The sequence below is a fragment of the Petaurus breviceps genome, unplaced genomic scaffold (assembly GCF_028583685.1).
Source record: "Petaurus breviceps papuanus isolate PSGF00001 unplaced genomic scaffold, PetGlider_PUasm1.0 225, whole genome shotgun sequence".
Lineage (NCBI taxonomy): Eukaryota > Metazoa > Chordata > Mammalia > Diprotodontia > Petauridae > Petaurus > Petaurus breviceps.
This window is the reverse complement of record NW_027185889.1, coordinates 19,314,107-19,340,507: the sequence shown is the minus strand read 5'-3', so window position 1 is coordinate 19,340,507 and position 26,401 is coordinate 19,314,107. Positions and strand designations below refer to the sequence as shown.

At 39.5% G+C, this 26,401-nt stretch overlaps 1 long non-coding RNA gene across 1 annotated transcript; it reads right to left on the bottom strand.

The window, feature by feature from the left end:
• Positions 1–15,283: 15,283 nt before the first annotated feature.
• LOC138166642 (uncharacterized) lies at positions 15,284–16,818 on the bottom strand. The gene is made up of 2 exons (XR_011169669.1): positions 16,481–16,818; positions 15,284–15,475 (listed from the first exon to the last, which is right to left on the bottom strand). It is a non-coding gene; the product is annotated as an uncharacterized lncRNA (long non-coding RNA).
• Between the last annotated feature and the right edge of the window lie 9,583 nt (positions 16,819–26,401).

The window sequence follows — 26,401 nt, the reverse complement described above, 5'->3', positions numbered from 1 at the left end:
TCCTTCCTTCCTTTCTTCCTTCATTTCTTTCTCTCCTTTCCTCTCTTCCTCCCTCCCTCCCTCCTTCTCTTTCTCTTATTTCAGTGGATAGGGGAGCTGGGAGGGAGAAAATAATTGATAACTGAAAAAATTAAAAAATATTTTTTAAATGAAGTAGTTGAACTAGATGGTCTTTGAGGTTCTTTTTTTTTGAAGGGCAATTGGGGTTAAGTGACTTGCCCAAGGTCACACAGCTAGTAAGTAGTGTCTGAGGTCAGATTTGAACTCAGGTCCTTCTGACTCCAGGGCCACTGCTCTATTCACTGCTACACCTAACCATCCCTTTGAGGTTCTTTCTAGCTCTAAATCTATGATCACATAAATCACCTTTTCCCAAAAGCACATCTTTTAAAATTAATTTTAAAACTCTGAACTTAATGAACACCCACAAATGGAGCATCTCCACATATTAAATAGAACAGAAAAATAGGATTACATGTGAAATAAAAGCACATACTTTAAACTAGGAATTGAAAAAAATAAGGGATAGAATTTCTAACATAAATTTCATGGCTGTTTTAGAAATTTTTTATTCTTTAAAATTTTTACATCGAAACTCTATCAAAAGGAAAAAAGCAATTAAGAGAAGAAAAAGTACATTTTCCCTCCCCCTTATCATTGCCACAGAAAACCAAAATATCAGATGGAGGAGAACAGTTATCATATGGGCAAGACATAAAATATTGTAAAATATTCATAACAGCAGATGTTTCAGTTACAAATTCTATTTCAGTAGTGAGTTTCCATGTCTACAGACTTGTGTAACATGCATATACATCCCATCTCATTGTTTATGCTCTTCAATAATTCAGGACAGTGTAACCTCTGATTATACATGCCAAGCAGACAGGCTGGTAGCTGTAACCAGAGATCCCGTAACACACCCTGATAGTACCAGACATGGTAGGTTTACTGTTTGTCAGGAGAGAACAGAGGGTCTCTGGATGATAATGATGATGATTGCTGATGTCTTGAATTGTTTTGCTTGACTACTTATTTCCCATGACGAGGCTTTTATGGGGAATGATGGGGGGTTGAGTAATGCCCCCCCCCAAAGTATCTGTTTAAAATATGCTAAAGAAAACAACAACACAAGACTGAAAGAAGATATGAACAATGGTGATTTTGTTGCCATCTTGTTAAACTTAATATCCAAGGTTGTTGTAAGGATCAAATGAGCTAGCTGTAGAATGCCTTGCAAACCTTAAAGCACTACAGAAAGACTATTATTGTTGCTAACAATAATAATTAAGAAATCGAACTAGGTAACAAGTTCAGAACAGCAGGTGATAATGAGTTTATTAAAACCGAAAGCAGGCTTAGGGAATGACTTAGTTCAGCACTGAAATACAATATAAACATATATAATATCCAGCTTTGCACTTTGGAAAAATGAGATAAACTGTTCAAATGTGGGACACTGCCATAACTGGGGTGGATTCTTGGTGGATACATCGAACACCTAATAACCATGTAGTCTTGAAAGTCAGCTGAGGATGACAAATACTTCAACTTTTAGGGGTATAGGAAATAAGGAGGCAGTGTGGTGTCATGGAGAGGTCAATAGACTTTAAGTCAAACATACATGATTTGAATCCGAAACAAATGCTATGTGAAACTGGGCAAATCACTTTTTTCTGGGCCTCAGTTTCCTTATATGTAAAATGAGGTGGTTGCACTTGATGATCTCTCCAGTCTTCCCCAGCTCTAAACCCAAGATTCTAAGTCACTTTCCTTCTTGAGGGCATCTCCATTTTCTCATTTCTAAAATAAGGGGTTGGACCAGATGATCACTAAGGTTCTCATTAACCATGAAGTTCCAAGCAAAGTCAATTGTACAATTCAGGGAATAATTATCGATCATGGGTTTATTGAATGCTGGACTGCTATTGTTTATCTACTTCTAGAATTTGTCTAACCAATGTTTGTCCTTCCTTCCTTCCTTCCTTCCTTCCTTCCTTCCTTCCTTCCTTCCTTCCTTCCTTCCTTCCTTCCTTCCTTCCTCCCTCCCTCCCTTCCTCCTTTCCTCCTTCCCTCCCTCCCTTCTTTCCTTCCTTCTTTCCTCTGTCTATCTAGACTGAATCTCTCCATTCTGTCTAGTTCAGAAGTGCAGCACTCACTCATGGGCCTGATCCTACTTCATAGGAGCTAATTCTGACCTGGGACAGTTCAACCCTTCTTAGGCAGTCTGGTCACCACTCCTATACCTGTACTGGGGCCTTACCATATTGGTGTCAGACTTATTGTGGACACCTGATTGGCTTGAACTCTGCTGCTTGAACCTTGAATTCAGAACACTTTAGCTCAAACAATCCATCAGTCTCGAGCCTGGTGGCAGTAATTATAAGCATGTGCCATAATACCACTGATCTATTAAAAAAAAATTAACCAGTACCAATTATCTGTCTCTTTTGATACTTAGCCAACTCATGTGCTTTTCTGTATTATACACAGCTATTTGATAATACCTATTAGTTTCTTTTACCAAATAATTTGGGGTTGGTAATAGGCTTTGATATTTCATGATTTTTGATGGTTAATAATAAAAATAGAGGCTGGAGCATTAGAATTGGTATGATGATTGAATGGTGAGAAATATAAACTACTGTTTTTAGGTTAAAAAAAATCAAATATACACAGAGGATAGGGCTTTACAGGAATTTGTGTAAAAAAGATCTGGGGGCTACAACCTACCCCAAGCTTATTAAAGTTTATGCAATATGGCTACTTTTTTTTCCTTTGAAGAATTTTCCATTATCATTTGGTTGCCTTGGTTCTGGAGTCAGAGGCTCTCCTGCTTAAGACAAATTACCTGTCTTTTTTCTGGAAGGCAATTTCTTCATCTGCAAAATGAAGAGTTTGTACTCCATGAACCTTAGGTCCCTTCTAACCCTAAGTTTGTGATTCTATAGATAGACAAAACATTTATTAAGTCCTTACTTAATAAGTGAGCTAGACCCTGTGCTAAATAAAAATACAAGCAAGAAAGACAGTCCCTGCCCTCAAGGCACTTATCTTTTAATGAAGAGAGACAATAAATAAAAGGAGATCTGAAAAGGGGTAGAGGGTGGGTTATGTGACCAGAGGAATGTGATGGTAATGTCATAAATGTATAGACAAGGCCTAGTTAGGGGCAAAATCACACCAAAGCTGGTAGAACCAGGGTATTTCTAGGAGCAGAGATAAAGTTTCCTATGATTTAAAGTCATTGAAATTTCAGCTTCATGTTTTCCCATCTATAGAATAGTCTCTGTATTATCTTTACTAGCTTGTATAACCCCTGGAGAGTAGCTTAAATTCTCTATCTCAGCTTCCTCAATAGATTGGCGATAATAATGCCTTATTATCTATAATACTTAAATATATATATATATATATATATGCTATAGGGTTATTGAAAGATTAAATGAGATCACAAACTGAAAGCCCTTTGTAAATTAAAGAAAAAAACTATAGAAATGTCAAATATTGACAATTAAGAAGCAGCTATCCTATGCCCAGGCTGTTATAGTTGTTTGTCCTTCATGCTAGTAGAGGACCGTGACATCAGGAAGGTGATGCCATGACTTGCAAGTGAATCAAATTTAAGTGAGGCAGGACTGTGCAGAGTCACCAGCCTCACTGTCACCAGCCTCACTCTCTCCTCTGGAGCCATCTGGGGCTAGTGGCCAGATATCCATCAGGATGATTGGAGATGGCCCTGAATGCAGTGGGAGACCTGACTTTTTTTTTTTCCCCCTTTTGGAGGGCAGTTGGGTTTAAGTAACTTGTTCAAGGTTACACGACTCTGGGCCAGTGCTTTACTCACTGCGCCACCTAGCGGCCCCCACCTCACATTTTTAAACTAAGGTTTTTTTGAGTTCTCACTTTGAGTTATTGTCCATTCAGTGATCAAGGCTAGGTAAGAAATGAGGCTAAGAATGTCCTCTTTTACCTAGTCCCCCCCCAAAAAAATAAGTCTGGGAGAGAGGCCCTTTAGGGTTCCTGGCCAAAACAGACACAATTGCTATTTATACTAACTCTGAGTCATCTGGGCCCAAACAATGACCAAGTGAAGCTTGGGCTGTGACCCATGATGGTCAAACAATGACAGCCAGGGTGATTAGGGTTTAAGGCTTGTTCCTTAAGAAAGAAATCGAGCCCTTAAATCCCAAGATATCTTGTGAGGTTTTAGTGACTAAAATTTCCATTCCTTTGGGCAGAGCACTGGCAGGTAAGGATAAGATTTCCTATGTGGACAGAGGGAGAGGAGAGAGAGAAAGGAGAGAGAGAAGGAAGGAAGCAAGCAAGGAAGGGGGAAGGAAGGAAGGAAGGGAAAGGAGGGAGGGAGCCTCTTAAAGAACTTTGTAAATTAAATAAAAAAACTATAGAAATGCCAAATATTGATAATTAAGAAGCAACTATACTATGACCAAGCTTGGCTTCAAAGAACAAAGGTGACAAGGTACCAGGGATGTGCCAGTAAATGTTGAACAACTAGCTCTATGGAAAAAAAAACAATAACAAAAAAGAAAAATAAATGTAGGGCATACTTTTAAGTTTACTCTGCAATATTAGCATTTTCCCTTTCTCAAGTCTAGAAATCAACAAAACCATAAATCTGATTACTAATGTTTGCTGACAATCTTGAGAGCTGATTAGAATTGACTCCAACACACTCCTCCAAGGTCCCTCCCCCTGCTTTTTGTTTCCTTTGTTTTTTTTTTTCTCCCAGAAGTGGTAGACTATGGGTGGGAAACTTTGCATGTCATGTTAGACTTTTTTGATATGTTGGTAGTTTTTCTGAACTCCTTTTTCCTTTTTTTGTCCCAAGGGATGTCTCCCTGAGAGTGATGTGTAGAGAGGAAGGGATCCATTGGAAAATGTACATGATGGAAAAAGCAAAGATGGTGATACTTTTTTTAAAGGCATGGTTACACTTTCCTCTTCCAAGTCTGTTTCATTCCTTACCCTGCTGCTATCTCACTCATATATACTCTCTTTTCAAAATTCCTTTCCTTCCAATTCAAGCTCTCTTCCAAAGTCAACCTGTGAAGCAAGCAAGGCTGTTGGATTTGAGAAGCCGCCCTGAGAATTGGGTGTGGGTGTGACGATGAATCATCATGGGCTTCCTGACACAATGGAAGCACCAGTACATCTACTTGCATCTCCCTTAGTTTGGTATTTGTGATCTCCAGGGTGAGGGCTGGGCATTTAAAACTGCTCATTAAACTATGAGGAAGACGAGGGATCCTCAAAGCTGAGCATTGTAAATGCACGACTGTGTCTCCAGTCAAAAATTCTGTGGAGAGTTCAGTTACAAGCTCGGCAGCGGAGGAGAATTTGATTGTGCACAACTCTAATTAGCTCCCTGTGGATTTGCCTCTGTTTGGAGAATTCACCTAGGAAAAAAATCCAATGTACCTGTGGGTTTTGGGAGGCAATCTCCTCCAGAGAAATCACCAGTGCTATAGCAACATAGAAGAGCAGTACGGCTTGGTGGAAAGAGCCTCATCTTCTAGAGTATACATTTAGATTTAGAGCTGGAAGGGACCTTAGGGGTCATTAAAGCTGACTCCCTCATTTTACAGATGAGGAAACTGAGGCAAAAAGAGGGGAAGTGACTTATCTAAGGTCTTGCCTTGCTAGAGGTAGAGCTGAGATCTGAACCCAAACCTTAGAGGACACCACAGAAATTGCCATATTGGACAATGTTTTGGTGGCATTCCCTTTGGGGGACTTGGATTAATCTGGCTACAATGGCTCATTCCATTTAGTTTAGTTCAGATACTAGGGAGGCGGTGGCTTTTGCTACCAATCTGTCCTCATTCCATACAGTTCCATTTTAACCTGGTGGAAATATATCCTTCTTGCCTGACTTTGGATGTCATTTTGCTTATCTGGGCCTTAGTCTCCTCATCTATAAAAGGAGGGGGATGGGCTAAATGGTTTCTGAGGTCCCTTCCAGCTCCAAGTTCTATGTTCCAGTGCTTAGTACAATGCCTAGCACATAGTAGACATTTAATAAATGTTTACTGATTGGTTGTTCCTGTCATCCCCTCTCTTTTCAGACTGCTTGATATCAGAGTTAGAGTAAGGACAGGGAAATTTTGCTTTCTTCAAGACCACAGCCATGTGAGGCAGTGTGGTCAGAGGAAAGAGAAGCAGTGGGCCTGGGTTCAAACCCTATCTCTGTCACAAACTACCTTTGTGACCTTGGGTAAGTCACCTAACTTCTTTAGACTCTCCTTTCCTAATGGAAAATGATAGAGTTTGACTAGAATAAGGGGTTCTTATATATTTTTTGTGTCACAGATCCCTTTGGCAGTCTGGTAAAACCTATGGATTCCTTTTCAGAATAATGTTTTTCAATACATAAAATAAGATATATAGGATTACAAAGGGGACAAATTATATTGAAATCTCTTTCTCCCTCCTCTCTCTCTGTCTATGTCTCTTTCTCTCTCTCTTTCTCTCTCTGTCTCTGTCTCTTTCTTTCGTGCCCCAAGAGCGTGATATTAAATGTTTAACAGTCAGCTGGGGGGTGGGGTGGGGAAAGAAAGTACATATAACATAGTTTAAAGCTTAATCTGCATTAACATTTTCTCCATTACTTTTTAAGGACTAGACAATCAATATCAGCAACAAAAAAGCCCTGATTTGTAGTATTTGCTGATTCCTGGAATATAAATGCTTATGATGAAAATTTAACAATCAGTTCCTGCAAGCCAGTACAATTGTTACTGGCTCAGTACAATACTATATAGTATAACTATATATCCCTTTCCATCCATCCACCCATCTCTCTCTCTCTCTCTGTCTATTCAACTGTCTATCCCTCTATCTGTCTAGCCATCCATCTGTCTGTCCATTGTCTATTAATCTATCCATCCACCCACTCATCCAAGTTAAAAACCCTAGACTAGATACCTTCCACTTCTCAGTCTATGAGTCTGTGATCCTAAACCACTCAATCTTTCTGGGTCTCAGTGTCTCTATAAAATGAGGGGGTTGAGTCAGGAAGTGACCCCATCAAAGCTGTGCTTTAAGGAAGATCAGCTTGGAAGCAGGTGTGAGATAGATTGGACTAGATGGGGATTAAGCATTTGCTTCAGTAGCAAGGTATGAAATGATAATGGCCTTTTAATTACCTGTAAACCATGTATTGAAACTGCACACAGGCTCAAACAGGTAAGTTTTCTTTGCCCAGACTAGTTGCAGCGATGTTGCTACTCTAAATCCACAAACCCCAGGTCTGACTTGTCCACTTTGGTGCCTGCCATCTAGTGGGACAAATGTTTATTGTCAGAAGACACAGGAATCCAAAGAGGCAGAAAATCCTACAGGAGTGTTTCGAGGCCCTTCCAAGATCACTGGGCTGAGAGGTTTCACCATAGAGAGAGAAGAAAGAAACATCCCGTTTCCTTCTAGGAGCCTGTAAAGATTTGTCTCAAACTGGTTATTCCAGGGATTTGAACCATGCCCCTGAGCAGTCTGCACTCTCTCTGTAGTTTCACATAATTATGGATGGTCCCTTGACAGCTGATAGATGTTATCAGGTAAATATCCACCTGGGTAGATATTTAGGTAGACAGCTTGGGTGCAAAGAAAGATGGGAAACACTTCAAAGGTTTTGGGCTACCATAATGATACACCACCCTGGCTAGGAACTTCCCTTCATCAAGACAGGGCAGGGAATCATAGAATTGGAGAGAAAAAGAGACCTGTGGGGATATTCAGGTCCATGTCTTTCCTGGAAAGAGTGCTGGATTTAGACTCAGAACAATGTTTCAAATCCTGGATGTGTAACCTGAATGACTTTGGGCAAATGACTTACTTTCCTCATCTGTAAATAAGAGAACTGAAGGACATTTCCAGCTTTAAATCTATGATCAGAAGTCACTAAACCTCTCTAGGTCTCAGTTTCTCCATCTGTAAAATCAAGGGACTAGATTGCTTGAAGGTCCCTTCTGGTTCTGTGATCCTAAGTAACTTTGTAGGCCTCAGTTTCCTCACCTGTAAAATGAGGGAGTTGGTCTTGAGGGCCTGTGGGGTCTCTTCTAGTGCTAAGAGGATGATCTTATGACCTTTTTACAATTAAGTCCCTCCCATGTGCCTCAGTTTCCTCATCTGTAGGATGGGGGAGTTGGACTCTGGCTGAGATAGGTCCCTTCTAGCTCTGGATCTCTGATCTTATGATAAGCTCAGCAGGAAATGACTCCTCCCATGTAGCATTTCTGGACAGAGCCTTCTGTTTGTACCATTCATTTGACATTTTTTCTGCCCTGAACTATAAATATTTGTAGAGCCCACCTCTTGCACTCCTACCTCTCTACCCCAGAGCTGCCTTTGACTCCTCTCTCTTTATCCCTTCCAGCTCAGCTATCTGACCAGTTGCCCAATCCTACTGATGCTACCCTCACAGTACTTCTTCTCTGTTCCCTCTTTCCACCACATAGGCCCCATCAACACTGCAAATCTGGACTCTTGTGATAGTCTCCTAATGGGGCTTCCTGACTCCAATCGTTCTCCCTCTCTACTGCAACACAGCTCTCAAAATCTTCCTCCTAATACCACCCCCTCCCCAAACTTTCAATGGCTCCCTCTGAACAGTCATGGCTTATACTCCTTTTCACGGGCTTGATATTCCAGGTAGGAAAGGGCAAAACCTGGATTTAAAGCAAGCTTTCTAGTGCAGGGCTCCTCTTACTCCCTGCTGCTGCCAGCAGCTCCTGACATTCCTTTGAAGTTGTCTTCAAAGCTTAGCTCAAGCACCACCTTTTTTTCTGAAGGAAGCCTTTTCTCATCCTGTGAGATGTTAGTGTCTCCTCTCATAAACTATCTCGTACTTATTTTATTTGAAAGGCAGCAGTGGATGGATATATGACAGACATAAAGAGAAAGAAAGAGAAGGGAGCCAGCATTTATTAGGTACCTACTATGTAGCAGCTACTGTGCTAAATGTTTTTTTAATTATTGTCTCTGTGGATCTTCATAACAACCTACTTGAGAAGTAAGTGCTATTATTATCCCCATTTTTTTAGTTGAGGAAACTAATACAAGCAGAGGTTAAGTGACTTGTCCAAGGTCTAGGAAGTATATGAGGTTAGATTTGAACTTAGGTCTTCTTGATTTCAGGTCCAGCACTCTATTCACTGTGCTACTTAGCCAAAAGGTCATGTCATAAATTAGAACAGCAAAGAAGAAATTTCCTTTTGAATCTATGAAGAAGGGAAGAATTTTTAAAAATCAACTTAAAAAACACATTTTTATTTATTTCATTATTTCCCAACTACATGTAAATTTTTTAAACAACCATTTAAAAACATTTTTCATTCCAAATTAATGTCTTCCCTTTCACTCCTCTCCTCTTAAATAGAAGGCAAGCAATTTGATGTTGATTATAATATATTGGTTCAGTCATTTTTGTTTTTTTGGAGGGCAATTAAGGTTAAGTGACTTGCCCGAAGTTACATGGCTAATAAGTGTGTCAAATGTCTGAGGTCGGACTTTCACTCAGGTCCTCCTGACTCCAGGGCCGGTGCTCTGTGCCACCTCTCTGCCCTGCTTCAGCCATTTTTGAAAAAGCAATTTAGAAATATGCCCTGAAAGTTATTATACTGTGTATAGTTATACCACTTGTAAGTTTCTACTCCAAGGAGGTAAAAGAAAGGAGAAAAGAACTTAAAAGCAAAAAAATATTTATGGCAGTTCTTTTTGCATTGTCAAAGAACTGGAAACTAAAAGGTTTTCCATTAATTGGGAATGGCTGAACAAGTTATGGTATATGAATGTAAGGGAATACTAAGGTACACCTAGAAATGATTAAAGGGATGGCTTTAGAGCAACCTGGGGAAAATTGTATGATAAAGAAATGAAGTGAACAGAAGCAGGAAAACAATCTATAAGACAGCAACAACATTGTAAAGAGACACAACTTTTTTTGTTCTTTTTTGCTTTTTGGAGGGGAGAAGGCAGGACAATTGGGGTTAAGTGACTTGCCCAAGGTCACATGGCTAGTTTTGTGTTAAGTATCCGAGGGTAAATTTGAACTCAGATCCTCCTGATGCCAGGGCCGGTGCTCTATTTATTCACTGCACCACCTAGCCGCCCCCTAAGAGACACAACTTTAAAAGACAACTCTGCTTGCTTTATCCCATAAATTAAAAATACAAAAAAATAACTGATCAATGAACTTAACCACAGTTCTAGGAGACCAATGAGGAAGCATGCTCCATACCTCCTGACAGAGCAGTGTTGAACTCAAGATGCAGACTAAGACTCACATTTTTAGGCATGGCCAAAAAAGGAATTTAGTTTGCTTGACTTGACTATATATATGGGCATTTCTGCTTTAACACTTGTTTTGAAAACACAATGAGATCGACATATTAGAGAACAGTTTGAACACAAGAATTTTGTGTTTGCTTCTGTATGATTTTGTTATCAAGGAACACTGCATCATGGAGGTGATGCCTACATCATAGGAGTGATCTTTACTTATAAACGGGGGTTGAGGGGGGAGAGGAGAAGGAGGACACCAGCCTGTGGTGGGACCTGATGGAAGAGATGTCTGGAACCAAGTGGGGGAAGACTCTGCTGGGTCATCTTTCTTCACCCAGGATGCAATGAAAACTACTAGGACACAGCACTCTGGGGAGTTGAAAGGGGGAGGCCTAGAGAGGCCAACCCAGAAGCAAAGCAAGGGAGACCTTCCCCACCCCACATACTTTCCCACCACTGAACAGGTGTGACCTGGCCATTCTGACTCCTTCCCCCACTGTGTGCACTCAGTGAAAATGGGTGCTGGTCCTCCTGGGTACCTCACAGACCAGGCCTGGCCAAAGGGCCACAGTTCCAGGTCATAGGGCAACATTATTAACCTGAGTCCCATGGTGGGCAGCCCTCGTGTCCCCACTCTGTTGGCTGCCTCAGGGATGGAGTTCAAGCATCAGTTGCCCCAAGCAAACTTCAGGGCTTTGCCAAGGTAACCCACCATATTTATTTCATATCTTCTGGTAGAGGAGGGGGAGAAGAGGGAGGAAGGGAAGAGGGAGAAAAGAAAGAGGGAGGAGGAGGGGGAGGAGGAAGAGAATGAAAAGGGAGGAGGAGGAAGAGAAGAAGGGAGAGAAAAGAAAGAGGGAGGAGGAGGGGGAGAAGGAGGAGGAGAAGGGGAAAGAAGAGGACAAGGAGGAGGGGGCCTGGGTGGCATCACACTGCCCACCTCTATTTTCTTCCACCATTGGCCTGGGGAGTCGTAGTCAGCCTCTGCCAGTGTTGTTGCAGCCTGAGGCTGAAGCCATGGTCACTATTTATTGTAGTATTTATGTATTTCTTAACCATTTAACATGTTTAAAAATGTGCTACCATTTTCTTTAGATTTCTGTTTTTCTTTTTTAATATGTAGTGGATGAAGTTTTTGAGTCTTTTGCCCCTCCCACCGACCCTTGTGGTTTTTATAGCTCTGTTTTGCATTGCAATGCTTTTGGGGGAGTGCATATGTTGTGATAGCAGAACTGTTTGTTAGGAAGACTCTCTTCCTTTTTTTTAGTCAGGGACACGTGAGAGGGAGAAAAAAATGTTTGTTATTTGAAATAAAAAGAGAAAGCAGGGTATAGTGGATAGAGAGCTAGCCTTCGAGGGTTCAGTCTCCTCCCTCCCATCCATAGTGACTGTGTGACCCTGGGGAAGTCATTTAACTTCCCAATGCTCCCAGAAAAAAGTCCTTAAATTGCAGAGAAGGCACCAACCTCCATTGCTAGAGGGAGTTTCTTCACTTCCCTTTACCAATGAAATAATGCAGCTGTCCTGATCCTTTTTTTTTTTTTGGTATACACACACATGCATACATACACACATCACTCAGAGACCATATGTGTATATGTGTATGCATATATCCACATGTGTATGTACACACACACACACACACACACACATATATATATATATATATGTATATCCATTTATATCCTTCCCATAGAATGTAAGCTTCTTGGAGTAAGGGGATATTTCATTTTTTTTTGATTTTGTGCCCTTGGTTAAGCTGATAATAGGTGCTTAATAATTCCTTTCTAACTGTTTTACAATTATTTTTGTACAAGAATTCCTTAATTAGTTATATTTTTGCATGATATGAGTCTACAAAGGGTGGCAGAACAATAAGCAGGGAATCCCAGACTGTCTTAATAGCTTAGGAAGAGCTGAACTCAAATCAGTCCCCAGCAAGCAGTTTGTGACCCTAAGCAAGTCATTTAACCTTTGCCTCAGTTTCCTCATCTGTAAAATGGGAATGACCAGTCTCCTCCTATCTACTTCACTGGATTGTTATAAGGGAAACTATTTTGGTATTTTGTGTCCAATTTTGTCAGTGAATAGAGCACTGGACTTAGAGTCAGGAAGAGGAATTTGAATCTGACTCTCTGACACTTACGATTCTGGGCATATCACTTAACCTAGCACAGCTTCAATATTTTCATCTGTAAAATGGACTGAATAATAGCTCTTTCCTCACAGGATTATTGCAAGGACCACATAAGATAATGTATGTAATATACTTGTCAAACCTTAAAGTACTAAGTAAAGGCTAGCTACTATCATTATTATTAAAATAAAATTTAATTGCTAATTCAAAAATTAAGTTTTGGTTTCTTTAGTTTGATGGATAGCATCCTATGTGATTCAATATTCAATAGATGTTTGTCTTAAAAATAAATAAGTCCAGGTTCCTGAGTGCACACTGTAATCAAATGAGCCCCCTTTTACATGCCACAATGTTCTATCCTCTCCAGCTTTTGCCAAGTTCAAGTAAAATATTGCCCCATTTTCAGCAGCACTCTGGTTTCACTCAATTGCTATCTATCTACAAAAGAACTAAAAACAGCCTTGAACTTGGCACACCAAGTGTTCCCACATGTGCTGAAAAGGAAAACCACAAAGTTCCTACTGGCATTCCTGGGTGGCACAATGACCCTCCTTTAAATGTGGTGCTAAAAGTCCCAAGGGTTTGTCTGTTGAACTCAGCATCATTTCATCTGCCTCTTGCATGACTTTCTTTGACTGCCTTCCAGATTTCCTCTTCTCTGAACTCTTGAGGCATTTATGGTCTGGCCCATTTACTTTGGCACCTAGTCAGAGAGTGTCATGTTTTGCTTTTAAATTTCCTCAAAAATTATAAATGCCACAAAGTAAAATTTTGTGAACCACCATGAACTTTGAAGCAGACTAAACACAAATGGTCCCAAACATAGACCCAGTGGAGAGTCTTTTTGTTCTTAATATTTCTGAATCCCGTTATTATATACATTCTTTTTTTTTTTAAAGCAATTGGGATTAAGTAACTTGCTCAAGGTTACACTGCCAGTTATTTCTGGGTGTGGTACTAAGTATCAGAACCTGGATTCGATTCCAGGTCATCCCGACTCTGGGGCCGGTGCTCTTACTCACTGCGCCCACCTGTATGCTCCTAAGCAATTGGGGTTAAGTGACTTGCTCAAGGTTACGCGGCCAGTTATTTCTGGGTGGGTACTAAGTGTCTGAGCCTGGATTTGATCCCAGGTTATCCCGACTCTGGGCCCGGTGCTCTTATTCTCTATGCTATCTGGCCGCCCCTATTACATACATTCTTGCTATTTATTATCCTTCAAGTGGTCTCCTTTATATTTTTAGAGAAGGTTCTCTTCTTCTAATCCATGTTTTTTTGGTCTATTTGCTTTTTGGATGATTGCTTTTTATAATGTTTTCTACCTCTTCTTGTTTGGAAAGAGAAAAAAAAATCTTTTTTCCTCCTGGATCTAATACATTTTTACGAGTTTAGCTAAGTTATTTTTTTAATAACATTTCTTTGTTCTTTATTTTTTCATGATTCACATAGATTTTTTTTTTAAATGCATTATCTCTAAGTGCTATATACCTTCCATAGCTATTAGGCACCATGGCTTGTAAATAACTGGAAAGAAAGTGGATGCCCATTAATTGGCAAATGAAATTACTGTTTCTTAGTTGGATATTATTGCATTGCAATAAATGACAAATACGAGGAATTGAAAGAAACATAGGAAGATGTTGAGGAACAAAGAAAGCAGAACCAAGAAAACAATATCCCTAAGGACTAATAATGTAAAGGAAAACAACACAAAACTACACCAGGAATTAAATTAAATACAACAACCATTCTTGGTTTCAAAGGCCAATGGTGAAATACATTCTCTCCCTTTAGTACAGAGATGGACTATGCTTATGTAATATTGCATATTGGTTGTCATTGGATCTTAGATTTAGCTAGAAGTAACCCTGGCGGTCACTAAGTCCATGAAATTCATTTTACAATGAGGAAACTGAGGGCTAGAATAGTTAAATGACTTCCCTAGTGTCACACGACAGTTGAGTGTGTGAAGTGGAATTCAAACTTAGATCTTTGTGGCTCCAAGTCCAGTGGCTTATTCAGTGTATTATTCCACCTCTCAGATGTGGCCAGTGCATCCATGCATTGTACTTAATTGTATTTGTTATCAGGGAGGGTTCCAAAGTGGGATAAGTTACCTATCTCTTGATGCAGAGGTAATAGAATCAAGAGAAAAAATAGGATATACATTTTTGGACACTTTGATAAATGTGGGAATTTGTTTTGTTTTACTCTATATTTTTAAAGTAATATCTTACTTTCCCAATTACATGTAAAAAACATTTTTTAACATTCTTTTTTAAAAAACCGAGTTCCAAATTCTCTTCCTCACTCTTTTCCCTCATCTCTCCCTTAGATGGCAAGCAATTTGATATGTTATACATGTGCAATCATGGAAAATATTTCTGTATTTTGACATAATACATTTGTTAAAGGGATTTTTTCCTCCTTTCAATTGGGAATGAGGATGGAAAGGAAAGGGGAAATGGGATAGAGAGAAAATGAGAAGGGAATGGCGTCATTGAGGCAACTTAAAAAAATGCACAGAAAAGAACAGACTGAAGGCCAGAAAGAATCACAGACAGCAACGAAGCCTAGAGGGGGAATTTATTACATTATCAAAAAGAAAAATAAGGTATATATAATAGATATCTGTGGTTCCTGTGTTACTTCATATATGGAAATATCCATTTTATTTAGTATTTGTTAAATTCAGAATGGAAATGAATAAATTGTTTAAAAGTGGGGTAGGTTTATTGTCTATAAAAAGTGAAAAAAATTATTCTTTTTTTTTTTTGGCAAGGGATAGAATTGCACTATCTTTTGTGTCCAGTGTAATAAGTTAATAAAACTTAGTCTCTAATATAATTTGAAATGATTTCTTTTAATTATGTAACACATGGATTAGAGATAGTCTTGGCAAAAAGAACCTATTACTTTAGGGCAGTGTCAGACCTTTTGTTGGCTGAAACCCCAGAAATCCAGACCTGTGAGGAAATTCTCTTTCCTTGGACACGTCCAGGAAGCTGGCATCCTTAACTTGGAAACATACTGATCCTGGAATAAAGCAGAAGGAAAGTAAGAAATGTCAACAAACATTCTCTGTTCTATAACAGGCAAATCATAGTCACCACCCCTCCCACTTCCCAATATCATAATTTTCCACAAGCTGAGGCTTTCTGTATCTTGCAAGCATGCCTTTGAAATGTAAGTGTTTGTTGTTTAGAACTAGGAATATATTTTTCCACAATACAGTACTATAAATGGTGGTTAGATTTCCAGGCTAGTGCACAAAAACAATCTAGCTTACCTATAACATGAAATACTGCTCATTTTCATGAAAAATAGAAGGAAACAATAATGTTACAATGGGCTAAGAATCATAGCTCTGGAGCTTGGAGGGACCTTATTGTTTTTCAGTTGTTTAGTTGTATCTGACTTTTCATGACCCAATGGACCCACTCTCCATAGGGTTTGTTTGTTTGTTTTTGGCAAAGATAACTGGAGTGGTTTGCCATTTCCTTCTCCAACTCATTTTACAGAAACTGAGACAAACAGGGTTAAGTGACTTGTCCAGGGTCACACAGCTAGAAAGTATCTGAGTCTGGATTTGAACTCTGGAGTTCTTGACTCTTCAAACATTGTTCTATCCACTGGATCACCTAATTGCCAATATGTGGGGCATTCCAAAAGTCTTAAAACTGCACCAAAACTTTTGGGACATTCCAGATTATAATAATATAATATAATTGATATAACATGACATAATATAATTAATATAACATGGCATAATATAACAATATAATGTAAGGTAATATAAGAGCATAGCATAATATAACCTCATAGTTAACAAATTATATGATATACTATACGATTATATATATATGATAAACTGGAGAAACAAGGTTTATCCCAAGTTTTTACTCTTTTCTCACTATATACCACATCTCCTAAACTTAAATATGCATTACAATTTGTAAATAGTTTAGCAGACAGTAAGACAAAGCCATGAATAATTATTTAAAATACATCATCTATGAGAAAGATAACTGTGAGAATCACCTCTATCACTACTATTGCAAACTTCTGAGCCCTGCAAACATAATCCCACCATTCAGCTCTTTCAGATACCAGTTAAAACTTCTCAAGAATTCTCTTCATTTAGTTTCTTCTTAAGATGAGTTAAAATATTTCCCTCAGGAAAGAAATTCTCTTAGTCCTTTCCCTCTGTCCTCTAATAGACTATGTAGCCATCACAGTTTACAGGTTCTACAGAATGACAGCTCGTAGAAAAAGTTCAAATGTCACTGTTGGAGAGTATATTGCCTCTTAAAGATACAGTTTCTGTATCTTTATATAGTTTCTGTGCAAGAGTTTACTGCAGCTCAAGTTACATAAGTATATACTTGTCTTCCAGGTTAGGTTCCCTCTAGTCCCCTCTAGTGGGCCATATGTGCACTTGCATAGGGCTGAAAGACTGCTTTATAGTGATACAACAGGTCCTGCTTGTTCTGGTCCCTGTTTTTGGGAGATGGGAGGCTGTGGAGAGGAGGAAGCTAAAGGTGTTGGCCATTGAGCAAGGAAGAGCCATTGACTCAGTAGTCTTTAAAAGCAGAAACAATTTCTGCAATTTCCCCCTTTTTTGACCGTTGAGCATGATAGGACTCTTCAGGCCTCTCTCTTAGACTTTTGCTGTGGAATGGAGGGGTTATTTTTCTTCTTACTCCCATCCCGGCAGCAAAATGGCAGTTGCTTGCACATGACAGTGAGTGCATATGCTTGAGTAAATGAGCCTGAGATTAGGACTTTGGCTCAAAGCTGCCCCTTCTACTCTGTGTTTTTTTGCACTGAGCACAAGGGATTGAACATCCATCCTGAAAAGAATGTTCACCTGTCTAGCTTTGGTGGTTTCTAGGTTTGATGGTTCCTTTGTGGGTTAGAGAGTTTGGGAGATCCTGTGTGTTGTGAAGCTGAAAGGGGAGCTTCTTGTTCTTACAGCCTTTCTCAGAGGAGATGATCACTGGCAGGAAAGTGAGCTGGGCATGACTGGCTGCCCAGAAGACACGGACCTTGAATGAGTTACTCCAGATAGTGCCAATATGAGGTCAAAATGAAATGCCTGTTCAGTAGTTTCACAACATGTTTCATATTTTAAGTATCAACTTCCCAAGAATATGTTTGATGGGTTAGTGCTTCATGTTTTAAATGTTTGACAATGTAAACACTTTAATGAGTTTTTATGTTTTAAGCATTTCTTTTGTGGTGGAGAAAACAAATAGTTGTCTTATACCTGGTCTATTTTGTATATTGAGTACTTTTTTCTAAGTGATTCTGTTCATCTCTTTTGGGGAGAATCTAGACATGAGCCAAAACCAAGCTTTGCTTAAGGTATTTTTTGTCAGAGGTCTACTCTGGGGTAGAGGTGTAACTTGCCAGAGAGTTAGAGAGAAGCATTATTCCCTTTCTTTAGAGGTCACACTCCTTGAAGATTGAATCTGAATTCACATGAGCCCAAACTTGGAGACTCTTAAAAAAATCGTTTATTTACTTTTAGTTTACAGCATTCAGTTCCACAATCCCTTGAGTGGCAAATTTTCTCCCGCCTCCTCTCCTCCCCCTCCCCCATGGCGGCATGCAATCAAATATAGGTTCTACAAATATCTTCACATTAAACATTAGTCAGGATGTAAAGAAGGATTATAACCAATGGAATGAACAATAAGAAGGAACTAAATAAAACACAAAAGAGAGAGAGCAAGCAGTTTGTTTCAATCTGCATTCAGACTCTGTAGGTCTTTCTCTGGATGTGGATAGCTCTCTCCATGATGAGTCTTTTAGAGTTGTCTTATAACTTTGTATCGCTGAGAGGAGCCCGCATAGTTAGTCGTCACATATACGATGTGTCTGTAATTGTGTACAATGTTCTCCTGGGTTCTGCTCTCCTCACTCAGCATCAGTTTATATACGTCTCTAAACCTAATGGAGAATGTGCCCTGCAGCCGTGGACCATGAGTCAAATGGAAGAGTAACTGTTCATTAAATATGTGTTGAGTGAATCAATAATATGGTTCTAGATATGGATTGCATAAGTAATCAATCATTCAAGAAGCATTTAAAAAGTATCTGCTTGTTCCAGGCATTGTGCTAAGGTCACAGAGACAAAAATAAAACCGTCTTTGTTCTCATGGAAAAGAAAACACACTGAAGAATCTAAGTTACAGATTCATGAAATTGTTGATTAAGAATTTCTATTTACTCTGAAAGAGACAAATTTCATGGGAACATTAGAGATCTGAACTTGTGACATGTTCTAAAGCATTAAGTAATCGAATTATCCATGTCCTTATTACTGAAGCACTGCAATATTCTTGAACTGGAAATATTTTTGTTTTGGAGGGGGAGAAGGTAGGGCAATTGGGGTTAAGTGACTTGCTCAAGGTCACACAGCTAGTTTTGTGTTAAGTGTCTGAGGCTGGATTTGAAGTCAGGTCTTCCTGACTCCAGGGATGGTGCTCTATTCACTGTGCCACTTAGCTGTCCTGAACTGGAAATATTTAACAAAATAAAGAAAAATATACAGAAAATAGATAATGGTAATATGTGGTTTTCTAAGTCAGTATGCTGCTCACAGGGATCCTTATGTTTAGTGGCCTCTATCTCATTGGTTTGCAAGTCCTATACAAGTGTAAGTTGTTATTATTAAAGATCACTCCCATGGAAAGGCAGCATGTTGTATGGATGGAGTTCTAGGCTCAGTTTTATAATTGAGATTTAAAAAAATTTTAAAACTTCCTATTTGTGTTAACCTTCACTTGTCTGGACCTCAATTGCTCAGTTTCCTTATCTGTAAAATGAGAGAGTTGGCATCAATGACTTCTAAGGACCCTTAATGCTCAAGCTTTATGATCTTAGGATCCTTCCCCAGACTCTTACTAGCTTGATGAGGGTAATCGAGTTGCTTAATGTCTCTGTACCTAGTGGAGGTTTCTTCCTCGGCAAAGTGAAGGTAAAATTGTCACTCACGTTCTAGGGTTGTCATGAGGATCAGCTGAGAGAATGCTTATAAAGTGCTCTGCAAACGTCCAGGTGCCATCACTGTCAGTAGTGATTGTGCACAACTGAAGTCTAGCAGTTGGTGGATAGGCTCCGGGAAATTGTTGCACAACTATTGCTAAGATAGTGGTTTGTGGTTTAGCAAGCCTTCCCTCCACTGTGCAAACACACAGCTTCTCCCTTTAATGCGTGCTTGACAGTGGGTTGGATTTCATAAGGGCAAACAGTGATAATGAGGCTTCCATCCAGGACCTGAAGGAGTTTTAGAGATACAGTATATAATTCAATTTTCTCATTTTAAAAATGATAAAATGAGATCCATAGAAGGTGTCACTCTGCCCAAGTCACACAGTTCATAGGTGGCAGTCAGAATTTGAATTCAAGACCTCTGACTTCATTCAGATCTTGTGTTCTTTCCATTAAGAGTAGGTAAACCTTAGAGGAAGCAGTGGACTGGAGGGCTAGTCAATCCATAAACCATCAATTTTAGTCATCTAGAATGCTCCAGGACCCTGACTTTTCCATTTCTTAAAGAATTCATCATCACTGAGAATTCAATTTGGAGCTGGAAGAGACTTTAGGGCTTATCAAGTACAATGCCCTTGTTTTCCTGATAAGAAAAATGAGGTCCGATAGAAATTAAGTGACTTGTACAGGGTCACGTAGTTCGGAAATATCTGAGGTGGGATTTGAACTCCTGTCTGACTGATTCCAAGCTCAGTGAACTATCTGGGATGTCCGGGAATATAGTCCCTACACCAGTGCATAGCCTTTCCAGGCCATTTCATCCAGGGGATTCTTGTCCTTGTCTTTCCATAAATCTTTCACAAAGGGTCCAGTCCACATGTTGGAGGCCTAGCAAAGGGTGTTAGTAGGAGTGTCCTGGCCAGTCTAACAAGATTAAAGAAGCAAATATTTCTTCTGGCTCTTTTATGGCATTGAAAATCTCTATCAACCCAGATGTAATCAGTTTCACTAGAGGCGTCCAAACTTTGTATATGGAAATCCCTTCCACGCTAGAGGAAAGACTTCGTCTTGTCTTAGACCCTGGGTCAGTCACTTAACTGTTCTGTCCTCAGATTCCTCATTTGTAAAATGACTTGGGTCAGATTTAATAGCCTCTTAGATCTGTTCTCATCCTACATTTATTTATAATCCTATGAACCTTGAGCTTTCTTACGTTGTATAGGTTGCTTTCTGGCCATACCCCACTACATAAATAATGAACAAACTGCAGCAGATCTTTGATTAGTTTTCAGAAGTCAGCTTTGTGACCTTGGGTAAGTCATTTGACCCCTTTTGGCTCCAGTTTTCTTATCTGAAAAATTATGGGATTGAATTTGAACTCTAAAACTGTGATGCTGTTTGTGAGCCACTGCTGGTCCCAAAGATGTATGTAAATCCTCCAGGTTATTTACAGCTGGAGGTGTGTTGGAACCAGCTTCAACTGGTGGAGGAGAAAAGATTGTTAAATTTTCAGTATTGCTACAAATGAAGGCTTGATGTATTGTTTTATTGCCTGTAGTCTTAAGAAAGTGATAGAGAAAATGTTAATAATCAGAGTAAACCTAAAAGTGTATTGTACTTTTTCTAAGAACTGCTTGTTAAACATTTACTGTCATATCCATATTATACAGCTCCAAATAATGAGGGCTCTGCTGACAGAAGGCAGTCTCTCCCCATCTTACCTTGGATTCCTGCTTCTTAAAGTGGAGGGGTTTCTCTCTCTCTTTTTAAACTTTCTGTCTTTTTTTTTATGGTACTATATCATGGTTGTCCAGTTTACCAGGACAAATGAGGGAGATTATTTATAGAACACTCAAACATTTCACAGATCAAATGAGATTATATGTATGTATATATTTACAAACACTAAAATATGATGTCAGTTATTTATTAATGATAGAATAATAAAAATCAGTTATTATCATCATCAACATCCTCTTCTTCCTCCTTGTCTCCCTGGTTCAGACCTTCAGTGTTCTGATTTTCTTCTCCAATTGTTCCTTTTCTTTCTCAGGTTTTCTCAGTTAACTGATAAATGATGAATTAGAATCCATCACCGCTGTTATGTTCCATAGAAATACATATACTTTGAGAGAGAGGGAAGGGTAAATGGTCCTCCCTACACTGCTATGCTAAGAAAAACTCATTTAGCTATTAAAAAAATTGCAAGTGGGGTTCAATATTAAACCACTCTTCAAGTCTTAAAGAGCTACATAATTGTGAACTATTCACATTTGTAGTAAGTACTATACTTGAAAGTGTGATCTAGCTCTATCTTTGTCCAAAGACTCTTAAGAATTAGAAATCTGTATCTCTGCTGTTATTGGAACCCTAGGTAAAGAATTCAGAGAATTTGCATCATATTCCAATTTTATTAGTAATTTCTAAAATATCTGGCTCTTACTCTAGATGCCCTTATTTGAGATCTAAAATCTCCAGTGAGGCTGATAAAATGTCAATTTCATTCAGAACTATGAGGACATCTTGTGGTCATTTAGAAAAATTGCAGACCTTTGTCAAAGAAGTATTGGTATAAATCAACTTTTCATAAAAGTACAAGACTCTTAGGGGTTATGTCTTATTTGTTGATGTAACCACTTTTTTTTTTTTTGCTTTTTTGGAGGGTAAAAGGCAGGGAAACTGGGGTTAAGTGACTTATCCAACGTCACATGGCTAGCAAGTGTTAAGTGTCTGAGGTTGGGGTTTTAACTCAGGTCTTCCGGAATCTAGGGTTGGAGCTCTATTCACTGTGCCACCTAGCTGCTCCCAGTGACTTAATTTTTTTTTTGCTTTTAGGAGGGCAGTTGGGGTTAAGTGACTTGCCCAAGGTCACACGGCTAGGTTTTTTTTTGTGTGTGTGTTAAGTGTCTGAGGCCAGATCTGAACCCAGGTTCTCCTGACTCCAGGGCTCTGGCACTGTGCCACCTAGCGGCCCCCAACTTAATTTTTTAACATAGGATGTTAGATGTAGAGTTGGAAACAACTTTAGAAGCCATCTAATTCAACTCTTTCATTTTACAGATGGGGAAACCGAGTCCCAGAGAGGTGTAGACATTTGCCAAATCAATCAACAGGCATTTATTGCAGGGTCTGATCATCCCTGCTACAAAGGAGTCTGAGGTTACAGGGTCCATAGTGCTCAGGAGTTCTATCCTTGAATAACAGGATGATTGGTTATTGGCCCTAAGTCCTTTGACAATATAGTGAACGCAGGGGAAGCACAGGAGGCTACCTAAGGAGGGTTAAATAGCTTGGTCAAATTACATGGATAGGTCAGCACTAGGATCAGGCCCGTGAGTGGATGCTGCTCTTTGGGGCCTGCTAAGGTAGGGAAACCTAGTCTCAGAGAAAATAAAAGCACATGTATTTTTCCAAGTACCTACTATGTGCCAGGGACTGTTCTAGTACTGGGAATACAAAACCAAAGAAATTAACCCTACTCTTGAGGAGCTTGCATTCTATTTATAAAGTTTATTTAATTAAAAAATAAAAAAATCTTTTTTTGCAGGGGGGAATGCAGGGCAGTTGAGGTTAAGTGACTTGCTTAAGGTCACATGACTAGTAAGTGTTAAGTGTCTCAGGACAGATTTGAACTCAGGTCCTCCTGACTCTAGGGCCAGTGCTCTATTCACTGTGCCACCTAACCACCCCAGTTTATTTTTATTTAATTTAATTTTAAATTCCAAAATTTAATTTAATTTAAATTTAATTTTTTTATCAAGGATTTATTATTTCTCATCCTTACTTCTTACTCCCCCCCCCAAAGAAACCCCTTGTAATAAGTATTTAGTCAAGCAAAACAAATTCCCACATTGTTCATGTCTAAATATGTCTGTCTCCTTCTGCATCTTGAACCCATCACTTCCCTTGGAGTGGTGGATAGCCAATAGTCAATTAACATTAATTAAGCACCTCCAATATGCCAGGCATGGTGCTAAGCGATGGATAGCATTCTTCATCTTTGGTCCTCTGGAATCATGGTTGTTCATCAAATCGATTATAGTTCTTATATCTTTCAAAGTTCTTTGTCTTTACATTGTTATTTTCTATACAGAAGCAACGTGTACATGTGTAAGTGTATTCATATATGTTTATTATATATGTATATGGGGTAAGATTTATAGTAATTTATATGTGTACATTATAAATGTGTATATGTGGGGATTTGAACTCAGGTCTTCTGAATCAGATCTAGCACTTTGGAAACTCAGCCCAATTTCCCTTTCCAGTCTTTAGCTCTCTACTGCCTTCTCCACTACTGAATCAAAATTTAATTCTTTTCTAGGACTAAAAAAAACCCAACAATCACAAACCTCTCAAAAGCTAATAGCAACATTTCTTATGTGCCTATGAGATATGCTTTCTTCGCAGTTTAGGGGATTGTTCCTTCTTTATCAAGCTAAAATATCACATACACACACTCACACACAAGTAGAAACTCATATGGGGAAACTATGAACTATGAAATAAACAAGAAGAACCAATCATCTGGCTATGTGGAACACTGTCCATTGGGATTAGAGACCAAGGCCAAGAGACAAGGGTGGGTGCCTGGAGTCAAGAAAGACTTTATGGAGACAGAAAGTTTCCAGCAGCCTGGCTGAGAATCTTCTACTCACCAGTCAGTTGTTTGCTATGCTCTGCACTCCTGAGCTACCTCTTTCCCCGCCTTTCTGACTTGTCCTCCATCTGCACAGTTCAAATGATCTGGTCTTGTCCCAAGACTAAACAGGACACGTGTTTCTGTTTTCTCTGCATTAATACTCAAACCTAACTTGTCATTTCTGCTTAAAGAAAAGCACAAGTTCAGATTAACCCCTGATCATTTCCAGAAGATGGGAGACCAGGGTTCTTAGGGTAGTATCTTTTAAATTTTATTGCCTATTTTGGACCCGGGGGTGGGGGAAATTCCTCAGTTATATAATCACTGCAAAGGAGTGCAGCCAAGGGCCTAGCCTGAGTCAGGGAGGAGGAGCCAGCAGAAAAACTTAGACTCCAGTCCACGTGGTTCTGCGTTCTTGGAACAGAGCCTTCATATTAGTCTGGCAGAGATTGTGCTGGATTTACAATGAGATTGAAACAGAGAGCCCTGGAGATTGCAACAGGAAATTACGGATGATGAGCGGTGTGTCTTGAATAATCACATCTGGCATACTAGAACTGATTCATTGCACCTGGTATGCAGAGGATGGTGGAAGGCTGGCAGTGAGCTTTGTAGGCCTATGAAGATTGTGGGGTCATAGATTACAATTGGGAAGAGACCTTAGAATTCACCTAGTCCAATATCCTCATTTTACAAATGAGAAAATGGAGACCCAGAGAAGTTAAATCACTGGCCCAAGGTCACACAGGTAGGAAATGAATAGTAGAAAGAGGATTCTAAGTCAGGTGCTTTTTCTACATTGTAGCCTATAAGAAAAGACTGAGACAGGCATGATTCTTGTGTCATGAGTGTTGAAGAATATTGACAGGAATTAAAAAAACAGAGGTAGCGTTATGAGCTAGGTCTAGGGCTACAGAGACAAAAACAACCAGACGCATCCCCTGCCTTCAAGGATTTTACATTCTGCTGGCTAGATTGATCATCTCTAGTCTGCTCAAAACCCTTACAATTCAGGGTTTATATCTCCATCACTGGCAGTATCTAGAGTTCTAAATATAATAGGATTCTAGATCAAGACCTGGAAGGGACTTCAGATGCCATTTTGTCCAACTCCCATATTTGATAAGGTGAGAAAATTTAAGCCCAAGGAAAGTCAAGAGATTTACCCGAGGTCACAGAGATAGTAAGTGGCAGCCAGGGATATATATGTGTGTGTGTGTGTGTGTGTGTGTGTGTGTGAGATGGTTGGGGGAAGGGGTTAGGGAGATAGAGAATTGGAAAAGAAGGGGAAACTGATTGTCTTAGCATCTCTACAGAACATCAGGCCTCATGCTGAGAGATGAATGAAATAAATGAATGAAGAAAGTCTTCATTAAACACTTACTATGTGCACAGTGCTGGAGATAAAGATAGAAAAGCAAGACAGTCTTTCCTCTTCAGTAACTCAGATTCTAAGGGTAGAGACAACACATATGGGAGACCTCAGTTGAAAGTCACATGGAAAGGTCCCATGGTCCTTATGGGGTGGTGACAAAATAGGTGATGATTCTAGATACAGACACTGGGTGGGGACAAGAGTGGGGGTGGTGGGGACCAGGCGCTCTGCTAATTCTATGGAATTTCAGGATGGTGCTAAAAAAAATGGGGATGCAGGGGTAGAGAGATTGAAACATTGAGGGAATGACAAGCCCTTCAGAGGAAAGGAATGTGAAATAGTATGATGGATCCAGGGCCTTTATTAGCTCTGTGAGCATGGGCAAGTCAACTAACTTCCTGGAATCTCAGTTTCCTCACTGTAAAATGGGATAACAGCACCACTTAACTCACAGGGCTATTCTGAGGTTCAAGTGAGAGTGTACAGAAAATTATTCGAAAACACTACAGTACTCTCTCTTTCTAGATCTGTATCTGTCTATCTATACATATCTATCTATCTATCTATCATCTATCTATCTATCTATCTATCTATCTATCTATCTATCTATCTATCTATCTATCTATCTATCTATCTCAAGTCATTGGTTCTCTTCAAGAAGGAAGGATGAAGAACAGCAAACATATAAATGTCCACTATTGTTATTAGGCAATACTATTGACCTGAACCAGGGCTCCAGTTCATTCTACTCAGTAGACTTTGGCTTTTTGAAGTCAATGGCGCTATAAGATATGGGCAGTGAGGCGGCACAGTAGATAGAGTGCCAGCCCTGGAGTCAGGAAGGCTCATCTTCCTGAGTTCAAATCCCGCCTCAGACACTTACTAGCTGTGCGACCTTGGGCAAGTCACTCAGCTTCCTCATCTGTAAAATGAACTGGAGAAGGAA